Genomic DNA, 11,674 nt, shown 5'->3' with positions numbered 1-11,674 from the left:
GGGAAATTCTTTTGCAATGGGAACATCATTGATGCTCTTTTCTTCAGTTTGTACTTTCTCGACGTGTGCTAGAACAGCATAGCAACCTTTTCTTATTAGTTTTTGTGCCTTCAAATTACTAATAATATGTAGCTTCGTGTTGCCCTTTTCTCCGTACACCATTAAGGGTTTTCCTTTTTTTCGTATAATGCGAATTGCATTTTTGTAACAAACGATCTCTGCTTTCACTTCTTTCAACCAGTCCATACCGATTATCACATCAAAACTCCCTAACTCTACTGGTATCAAATCAATCTTAAATGTTTCGCTAACCAGTTTAATTTCTCGATTCCAACATATATTATCTGCTGAAATTAATTTACCATTTGCTAATTCGAGTAAAAATTTACTATCCAAAGGCGTCAATGGACAACTTAATTTAGCACAAAAATCTCTACTCATATAGCTTCTATCCGCACCTGAATCAAATAAAACGTAAGCAAATTTATTGTCAATAAGAAACGTACCCGTAACAAGCTCCGGGTCTTCCTGTGCCTCTGCCGCATTAATATTGAAAACTCTTCCGCGGCCTTGTCCATTCGTGTTCTCCTGGTTCGGACAATTTCTAATAATGTGGCCCGGTTTTCCACATTTATAACAAATTACATTGGCATAACTTGCTCCGACACTACTTGCTCTGCCATTACTCGTTCTGACACCATTTGTTCCTTTCGTTCTATTAACCCCTGGTCCGTAGACCTCACACTTCGCCGCGCTATGACCATTTATTTTACACTTGTTGCAAAATTTGGTGCAGAACCCCGAGTGATACTTTTCACACCTTTGGCATAGCTGCTTCTGATTGTTATTGTTGTTACGATTATTATTGTTGTTGGGATGATTGTTGTAGTTGCTGTTGTTGTTGTTGTTGTTGTTGTTGGGCCGTTTGTTGTAGTTGCGATTGATGTTGCGATTGTTGGGATAATTGTTGCGATTATTGTTGTAATTTCTGTTGTTGTTGTATTGGTGATTCTTATCACCGTTTTCCTCCCACTTTCTTTTGACTTGCTTCACATTGCCCTCTTCAGCAGTATGTTCTTTAATTCTTTCTTCAATCTGGTTCACTAGTTTGTGAGCCATTCTACATGCCTCTTGTATGGAGGCGGGCTCGTGTGAACTTATATCTTCTTGGATTCTTTCCGGTAATCCTTTCACAAACGCGTCGATCTTCTCTTCCTCATCTTCGAATGCTCCCGGACACAATAGGCACAATTCTGTGAATCGTCTTTCGTACGTGGTAATATCAAATCCTTGGGTTCGTAACCCTCTAAGTTCTGTCTTGAGCTTATTGACCTCGGTTCTGGGACGGTACTTCTCGTTCATCAAGTGCTTGAAAGCTGACCACGGTAGTGCGTACGCATCATCTTGTCCCACTTGCTCTAGATAGGTATTCAACCATGTTAACGCAGAACCTATGAAGGTATGTGTAGCGTACTTCACTTTGTCCTCTTCAGTACACTTACTTATGGCAAACACCGATTCGACCTTCTCGGTCCACCGTTTCAATCCGATCGGTCCTTCGGTTCCATCAAATTCCAAAGGTTTGCAGGCAGTGAATTCTTTGTAGGTGCATCCTACACGATTTCCTGTACTGCCAGATCCAAGGTTATTGTTGGTATGTAGCACAGCCTGTACTGCGGCTATGTTTGAAGCTAGAAAAGTACGGAATTCCTCTTCATTCATATTCACGGTGTGTCGAGTAGTCAGTGCCATTTCCTTCAAAATAGTCAAATGGAACAAGTTAATTATACAGAATATTAAGAGTAGTTAATAGTATTTCGTAGCATAATATGAACTCATTTATAAAAGCTTTTTCTTCATATTAGCGTTTTATAAGTTTAAATTCGGGCAGTACCTACCCGTTAAGTTCATACTTAGTAGCTAATATACAATTCAACTACTACAATTCTATATGAAAAACTGATTGTAATAATATTTCGCGTTCAAACTTTTATACAATATTTTACAAACTTACAATACCGCTTATTTTACATAAAGCATGAAATATAGCACACAATAACTTTGATACAAGATAGTTGTGAAGATAATTCTAGCTAGTACACAAGTCGTTCAGCAAAGGCAATAAAGACACGTAATTCATACGTCCAGAAACAAGTCATGCATTCTGGTTTTACTAGGACTACTTCCCATCATTGGTCTTGTGGAACATAACCGTTATGGCCGTTGATAAGACAGCGTGTTGTAACGTCGTCAAAGGGACGAGGGTTACGTAATGACCAACAGTCTCGTAATAACCTAAAAACCTCATTTCTTACCCCAATTACCGACTCCGTCACTTGTGGGAACGTTTTGTTTAACAGTTGTAGCCCGATGTTTTTGTTCTCACTTTGGTGAGAAGTGAACATTACTAACCCGTAAGCATAACATGCTTCTTTATGTTGCATGTTAGCCGCTTTTTCTAAATCACGAAGTCCTATATTCGGATATACTGAGTCAAAATAATTTCTTAACCCGTTACGTAAAATAGCATTTGGGTTCCCCGCAATATATGCGTCAAAGTAAACACATCGTAACTTATGGATTTCCCAATGTGATATCCCCCATCTTTCGAACGAAAGCCTTTTATAAACCAAGGCATTCTTGGAACGTTCTTCGAATGTCTTACAAGCTGATCTCGCCTTAAATAGTTGTGCCGAGGAATTCTGACCGACTATAGACAAGATTTCATCAATCATGTCTCCGGGTAGGTCTCTTAAAATATTGGGTTGTCTATCCATTTTGTGTTTTTATACTGTAAAATAGACAAGAGTTAGATTCATAAAAAAATACTTATTAATACAAGCAATTTTTACATATAACATAAAGCATAAGCACACTATATTACATATATTACACCACACGAATACAACTATCTTATTCCGACTAGCTCGTTTCTTCTTGTTCGGTTTTGGTTCGTTTTGCCAAGTTTCTAGGGATATATGATGTTCCCCTAATACGAGCCGTCGTTGTCCACATTGGTTTAGAAAAACCTGGTGGTTTAGAGGTTCCCGTGTCATTATTATAACTTAAGGACTTCGGGGGTTGACGATACATATAAAGTTCATCGGGGTTGGAATTAGATTTCTCTATTTTTATGCCCTTTCCCTTATTATTTTCTTCTACCTTTTTAAATTCAGTTGGGGTAATTTCTATAACATCATCGGAATTCTCGTCGGAATCCGATTCATCGGAGAATTGATAATCCTCCCAATATTTTGCTTCCTTGGCGGAAACACCATTGACCATAATTAACCTTGGTTGGTTGGTTGAGGATTCTCTTTTACTTAACCATTTTATTATTTCCCCCACCGGTTCTATTTCTTCTTCCGGTTCCGATTCTTCTTCCGGTTCCGATTCTTCTTCCGGTTCCGACTCTTCTTCCGGTTCCTCTTCGGGAACTTATGAATCTGTCCACGAATCATTCCAATTTACATTTGACTCTTCATTATTATTAGGTGAGTCAATGGGACTTGTTCTAGAGGTAGACATCTATCACATAATATCAAACACGTTAAGAGATTAATATATCACATAATAATCATATGTTAAAAATATATAGTTTCCAACAAAAATGTTAAGCAATCATTTTTAAAGAAAACACGGTCGAAGTCCAGACTCACTAATGCATCCTAACAAACTCGATAAGACACACTAATGCAAATTTTCTGGTTCTCTAAGACCAACGTTCTGATACCAACTGAAATGTCCCGTTCTTATTGATTAAAAACGTTCCATATTAATTGATTTCGTTGCGAGGTTTTGACCTCTATATGAGACGTTTTTCAAAGACTGCATTCATTTTAAAACAAACCATAACCTTTATTTCATCAATAAAGGTTTAAAAAGCTTTACGTAGATTATCAAATAATGATAATCTAAAATATCCTGTTTACACACGACCATTACATAATGGTTTACAATACAAATATGTTACAACAAAATAAGTTTCTTGAATGCAGTTTTTACACAATATCATACAAGCATGGACTCCAAATCTCGCCCTTATTTAAGTATGCGACAGCGGAAGCTCTTAATAATCACCTGAGAATAAACATGCTTAAAACGTCAACAAAAATGTTGGTGAGTTATAGGTTTAACCTATATATATCAAATCATAATAATAGACCACAAGATTTCATATTTCAATACACATCCCATACATAGAGATAAAAATCATTCATATGGTGAACACCTGGTAACCGACATTAGCAAGATGCATATATATAAGAATATCCCCATCATTCCGGGACACCCTTCGGATATGATATAAATTTCGAAGTACTAAAGCATCCGGTACTTTGGATGGGGTTTGTTAGGCCCAATAGATCTATCTTTAGGATTCGCGTCAATTAGGGTGTCTGTTCCCTAATTCTTAGATTACCAGACTTAATAAAAAGGAGCATATTCGATTTCGATAATTCAACCATAGAATGTAGTTTCACGTACTTATGTCTATTTTGTAAATCATTTATAAAACCTGCATGTATTCTCATCCCAAAAATATTAGATTTTAAAAGTGGGACTATAACTCACTTTCACAGATTTTTACTTCGTCGAGAAGTAAGACTTGGCCACTGGTTGATTCACGAACCTATAACAATATATACATATATATCAAAGTATGTTTAAAATATATTTACAACACTTTTAATATATTTTGATGTTTTAAGTTTATTAAATCAGCTGTCCTCGTTAGTAACCTACAACTAGTTGTCCACAGTTAGATGTACAGAAATAAATTGATAAATATTATCTTGAATCAATCCATGACTCAGTGTATACGTATTTCAGTATTGATCACAACTCAAACTATATATATTTTGGAATCAACCTCAACCCTGTATAGCTAACTCCAACATTCACATATAGAGTGTCTATGGTTGTTCCGAAATATATATAGATGTGTCGACATGATAGGTCAAAACATTGTATACGTGTCTATGGTATCTCAAGATTACATAATATACAATACAAGTTGATTAAGTTATGGTTGGAATAGATTTGTCACCAATTTTCACGTAGCTAAAATGAGAAAAATTATCCAATCTTGTTTTACCCATAACTTCTTCATTTTAAATCCGTTTTGAGTGAATCAAATTGCTATGGTTTCATATTGAACTCTATTTTATGAATCTAAACAGAAAAGTATAGGTTTATAGTCGGAAAAATAAGTTACAAGTCGTTTTTGTAAAGGTAGTCATTTCAGTCGAAAGAACGACGTCTAGATGACCATTTTAGAAAACATACTTTCACTTTGAGTTTAACCATAATTTTTGGATATAGTTTCATGTTCATAATAAAAATCATTTTCTCAGAATAACAACTTTTAAATCAAAGTTTATCATAGTTTTTAATTAACTAACCCAAAACAGCCCGCGGTGTTACTACGACGGCGTAAATCCGGTTTTACGGTGTTTTTCGTGTTTCCAGGTTTTAAATCATTAAGTTAGCATATCATATAGATATAGAACATGTGTGTAGTTAATTTTAAAAGTCAAGTTAGAAGGATTAACTTTTATTTGCGAACAAGTTTAGAATTAACTAAACTATGTTCTTGTAATTACGAGTTTAAACCTTCGAATAAGATAGTTTTATATATATGAATCGAATGATGTTATGAACATCATTACTACCTCAAGTTTAGTAGGTAAACCTACTGGAAGTGACAAGAAATGATCTAGCTTCAAAGGATCTTGGATGGCTTGAATGTTTTTGAAGTAGGATCATGACACAAAAACAAGTTCAAGTAAGATTTTTACTCAAATTAAGATAGTTTATAGTTATAGAAATTGAATCAAAGTTTGAATATGAATATTACCTTGAATAAGAAAGATAACCTACTGTATATAACAAAGGTTTCTTGATCTTAGATGATTACTTGGAATGGATTAGAAACCTTGGAAGTAAATTAGTAAACTTGAAGGGATTTTTGAAGTGTTCTTGAAGTGTTCTTCCTATGATGATTATAGCTTGATTCTTGAAGTGATTTTTGATGAAGATGATGATTAACTACTGGAAAAATACATTCATAATAGTGTGTGTGTGTTGAGAGAGAATTAGAAAGAGAATTGGAAGTGAAATGGAGTGAATGATGAGTGGTAATTGGTGAGTGGTGAGTGGGGTTAAAAGGAGTTCTAGTTAGTTGACTAGCTCATGGTAGAAGTTAAAATTGATTAGTCATACATGACATAATCAAGAGTGGAATCCCATGCTAGTTCCTATTGGTATATACCTATAGTAAGTACGTTTTGAAGCTGTGTATAATACGGGTAAGAATACGACTAGAATTCTTGATGACAGAAAAGAATGGGAAAGTAACTGTAACCATTTTCGTTAAGTATGAGTGAACTGTAACCATTTTCGTTAAGTATGAGTGTTTTGATATATGTCTTGAAGTCTTCCAAAAGTATTTTAATACATCTAAATACACTACATATATATACATTTTAACTGAGTCGTTAAGTCATCGTTAGTCGTTACATGTAAGTGTTGTTTTGAAACCTTTAAGTTAACGATCTCAATTAATGTTGTTAACCCATTGTTTATTATATCTAATGAGATGTTAAATTATTATATTATCATGATATTATGATATATTAATATATCTTAATATGATATATATACATTTAAATGTCGTTACAACGATAATCGTTACATATATGTCTCGTTTCGAAATCCTTAAGTTAGTAGTCTTGTTTATATGTATATAACTCATTGTTAATATAATTATGGAGATACTTACTTATCATAATATCATGTTAACCATATGTATATCCATATATATATCGTCATGTCATTTTTACAAGTTTTAACGTTCGTGAATCGCCGGTCAACTTGGGTGGTCAATTGTCTATATGAAACATATTTCAATTAATCAAGTCTTAACAAGTTTGATTGCTTAACATGTTGGAAACATTTAATCATGTAAATATCAATCTAAATTAATATATATAAACATGAAAAAGTTTGGGTCACTACACAGATAATATAAACTAAAATCTATATGTCATGCATCCTACATGCAAAGTCTAAAAGCTTGATAAATCCTCACAATCAACATCCAAAATTACTTTGTCTCTATTAACAATGCCATTCATCTCTAATAGTAGCAAGAACCTAGGTTTATCAAAAGCCATAGTGAAAAGATCAGCCCTCTGCTCCTTAGTACCAATTCTCTTAACCTCAATTATCTTTTTCTCATGGCAATCTCTAAGAAAGTGATACTTAACACCTATGTGTTTAGTCTTAGAATGTTGAACAGGATTCTTAGTAATTAAAATAACAGCAGTATTATCAATACAAAGAGGTTAGAAAGAGATTCTTAGTCCGTAATCGCGAAGTTGTTGTTGAATTCAAACAACTTGCGAACAGCAACTAGCAACAGCAATATATTCAGCTTCACATGTGGAAAGAGCAACTGCAGTTTGTTTCTTACATTGCCAGGTCACCAGCCTTTCACCTAGAAATTGACATCCTCCTGATGTAGACTTGTTGTTGATTTTGCAACCTACATAGTCTGAATCACTGTATGCTACAAGATCAAACTTGTCTTCATTCGAATACCAGATGCCGAGATTTGGAGAATGTAACAGATAATGTAGAATTCTTTTGGCAGCTGTAAGATGAACTGTATTAGGATTAACTTGATAGCGTGCACACAGACATATTGCAAACATAATATCCGGCCTAGATGCAGTGAGATACATGAGTGATCCGATGATTTCTTGATAGTATGTAGGATCAACAGGTTCCCCTTCACAGTCTAACGAAATACCATGATTCATAGCTAGCGGGGTTGACAAAGGAAGTTCTTGAGTCATACCTAAACGTTCGAGTATATCATTCACATATTTTGCTTGGTGAAGAAAAATTCCATTTTCCGTTTGTTCAAATTGCAAACCAAGGATATAGTGTAAGAGACCCGATTTGCTCATCTTGAATTCGTCCTTCATAACCTGCTCAAACTCATCAACGAGTTCCTGCTTAGTAGCACCAAAAATAATATCGTCCACATAAATCTGAACTAAGATAATATCATCATCTTTAACTTTCGTGAACAAAGTACAATCTACCGTGCCCATTTGATAACCTTTTTCGATCAGATAACTTGATAAACATCCATACCAAGCTCTCAGGGCTTGATGAAAACCATAAAGGGCTCTCCATAAACGGTAAACTTTATCAGGATGAAGATGATCTCCAAAACTCGGTGGTTGACTGACATATACTCTTTCATTAAGCTTGCCATAAAGAAATGCACTCTTGACATCCATTTGATACACTTTGAACTTCATAAATGAGGCAAAAGTCAAGAAAATGCGAATAGCTTTCAATCTGGCAACAGGAGTAAAAACTTCATCGTAAACGAATTCAGGATCTTGCTGATAACCTTTAGCAACTAATCTTGCTTTGTTACGGATAACATTTCCATCTTCGTCAAATTTTCACTTCCAAACCCACTTGAGATCAATTACTTTAGCTCCATGCGGTTTAGTAACTAACTTCCAAATATCCAAACAATTGAATTGCTGAATCTCTTCTTGCAAGGCCATGACCCAATCAACATGCTTCAACGCTTCTTTTATTGTCTTTGGCTCTATTCTGGAAATATGACATGAGTACTCGTAGTAAGCAGCATCAGCTGTCATATGAGTATCAACTTGACCATCAAATTGAACCTGTCTTCTCATTCTAACACATGCATTTGGATCTCCAATAATATTCTCTCTAGGATGATTAGCTGTAGTTCTGGGAACTGGTTGTGCATGAACATGTATCTCGTGATGTAGATTCGTGGTATCTCCAATATCTTCAGGATTGTCAGAATTTTCACTTGAATTATCAGATTCGTAAGTATCGTACACTGGATCAACATCTTGATCTGAATCTTGAACTGGCTCATTGACTGTTGGTAAAAGAGTTAGAGTTGGAGTAGGTGCAGACACTTCAGGTTCATTCTGTAAGTCAAACATCATTTGTAACTCTACTTCATTCTCCGTCTGATCTGGAGCAAGATTGAATGAGTCAATCAGCTCATCATAGTTATAAATCCAAGGATGACTCTTAGGAGCACACTTCATTTGATTCCTTTTGACATCAACTTTAGACCACTCTTCAACACGTCTCGTTTCATTGTTGAAAACTCGCATGTTAGGAGAACTATACCCAAGAAATACTCTAGTAACCACTTTAGAATCAAAATTACTTCCTGGTTTTCTTTTCAATATGGTACACGGTGCACCAAATGGTTCTAGATGCTTCAAAGATGGTTCTCTCCCATGCAATAACTCATAGCAAGTTTTACCCAGTCGCTTAACTATCAGAACTCGATTCATAGTGTAACAAGCATTTACAACAGCTTCCCCCAAAAAATGAACAGGTAACGATGAATCTGCCAGCATTGTTCTAGCTGTCTCGATCAATACCCTATTCTTTCTTTCAGCAACACCATTCATCTGAGGTGCGTATGCAGAACTGAACTACATATTGATACCTTTTTCAATACAGAAACCTATGAGATACTGATTCTTGAATTTTGTGCCGTTATCACAATGAAACTTTCTTACCTTTATATTAAAACCTGTCTCTAATCGATTGATTAGCACTTTCAAATTCTCAAAAGTATCAGACTTCTCTTTCAAAAACATTACCTAAGAAAATCTTGAATAATCATCAGTTAGAATAAGATAGTACTTACTTCCATCAATGCTTTCAAAACGAATTGGACCGAAAATATCCATATGTAACAATTCAAGTGGAGAAGATGTTGGATTATACTTTACCAGCTTATGAGCTTTCTTGCTCTATTTACCCTTCTTACACGGAACACATATTCCTGGAATCTGAAAAGATCGAAGATCAACACCTTCTACAAGATTATTGTGAACAAGGTGATTCATTTTCCGAAAACTTAAATGACCCATGCATTTATGCCATGTGATAGAATATTGTTCAGTTGCTTTAGAAACAAAAGCTTGATGATGTTCAGCAGTTGAAGTAGCAACATTCATATCCAGCATGTATAAGTCAGCTTGTCTAGGAGCCTTCATCAAAATCATTACTGGAGGAATCACAAACTCTGGTTTCAAAATATAGCTGAATTCGTCATCAAACGCAACCTTGAATGATTTTTCATAGATTTTTGAAACTGACAACAAATTATTTGCAAGCTCTTGACAATAGTTCACTTTGTCAAAACTAACTTTCTCATTCTTTAATAAACCTTGAGCTGAAATGTGACCTCCTTTATCTCCAGCAAATGCAACATAACCTCCCTTTATTGGGTGTACATCCGATAGAAGAGATAGATTTTCAGTCATATGCCTCGAAGCGCCACTATCCACTATCCAGGTGTTATTTGCAGGTACCCTGGTTCCCTGCATATCACATTAAGAGAATTAATTGATAATGGGAACCCATGCCCGAACGATAATAGGTTGTCCATTAACACCCATAGCTTGAAATTCCATCCATTTCCCGTTTGAGTCAGGAGGAATCTCATCATTTGAAACCATAAACTTAGTAAATTTGGAAGGAGAGGTGTCACGCTTTTGGTAGCTGACATTCCTCTCTGAATCTGAGTGATTCATCCGTGGTCTAATTCATCAAAAATATTTCCTACGACTTGCTTTTTGTGAGGGCGACCTCATCTTTGGTTCAAAAGATTTTTCTTGATCACTAAACCCGGTCACATTTTCCTCAAAACTTCTTTTTGGAATTTTATCTATCACAGTGAAACAGATCTATTGAAATTCTTTCTCTTAGAATCTCCATAAACAACATTTGCCTTATACCTCTTATCACGACTTTCATTACTTACAGGTGAATTTATTCTATGAACATAAGATTATCTAAAATTAACATGCGCCAAGTCAATCTTATGTCTAGTGGAACGAACTCTTCTAGGACAATAAGCAGCAATATGTCCAAAGACAGCACAGTTAAAACATTGACGAAACTCCCTATGTCCTCTAAATTGATACACATTATTAGAGTTTGAAGATGAAGGGTCTTTTGTTCTTACGAACACATGAGAATCATTTGATTTATCTCTTGGAACAGGCTTAGGGGTAACAGGAGGAACAGGTCTGTCAACAAATCTAGGATTTCTTAAAATTTTAACAGGACCTTTTGGTGTTCTTATCCTACTTCCCTTAGAGTTATCTCCTAAACCAGTTTTCCTATCTTCCTCATGATCTAAAGCACCTTCAGCAGTATCATCAAAAGTTGTATTTTAGTTGAGCTAAAATTTTTATTCTTTTCAATATAATCTTCATAACTAGGAGGAATACAGTCTTCTGGTCGACTATCAACTACGTTTGTGTTAACAAATGTGTTCTGAAAAGGAGGAGATGCAGACTTATATCCAATACACTTGCCCTTGGTGTCATTAATTTCCACCATTAATGCATTCCATTGTGACGCACTTGCCCAACATTTCATTTTAATTGAAATTGCTTCTAAATCAGCTTTAACGCATTCATTTTCTTTCTTTAGTTCATTGATTGTGTCAACACGTTTAATTAAAGCTTGAATTATGCCAAAGTTATAACATTTAAGGTCGTGAAGTTGCTTTTTATAAACTTTAATTTGCTCTTTCAACTCGTTTTCAACCTTAGTGGTCACAAGGTTTGCT

Source organism: Rutidosis leptorrhynchoides, chromosome 5 (assembly GCF_046630445.1).
Source record: "Rutidosis leptorrhynchoides isolate AG116_Rl617_1_P2 chromosome 5, CSIRO_AGI_Rlap_v1, whole genome shotgun sequence".
In the NCBI taxonomy this organism is placed as follows: Eukaryota; Viridiplantae; Streptophyta; class Magnoliopsida; order Asterales; family Asteraceae; genus Rutidosis; species Rutidosis leptorrhynchoides.
The sequence above is the reverse complement of the archived record's forward strand: the minus strand, read 5'-3'. Positions refer to the sequence as shown.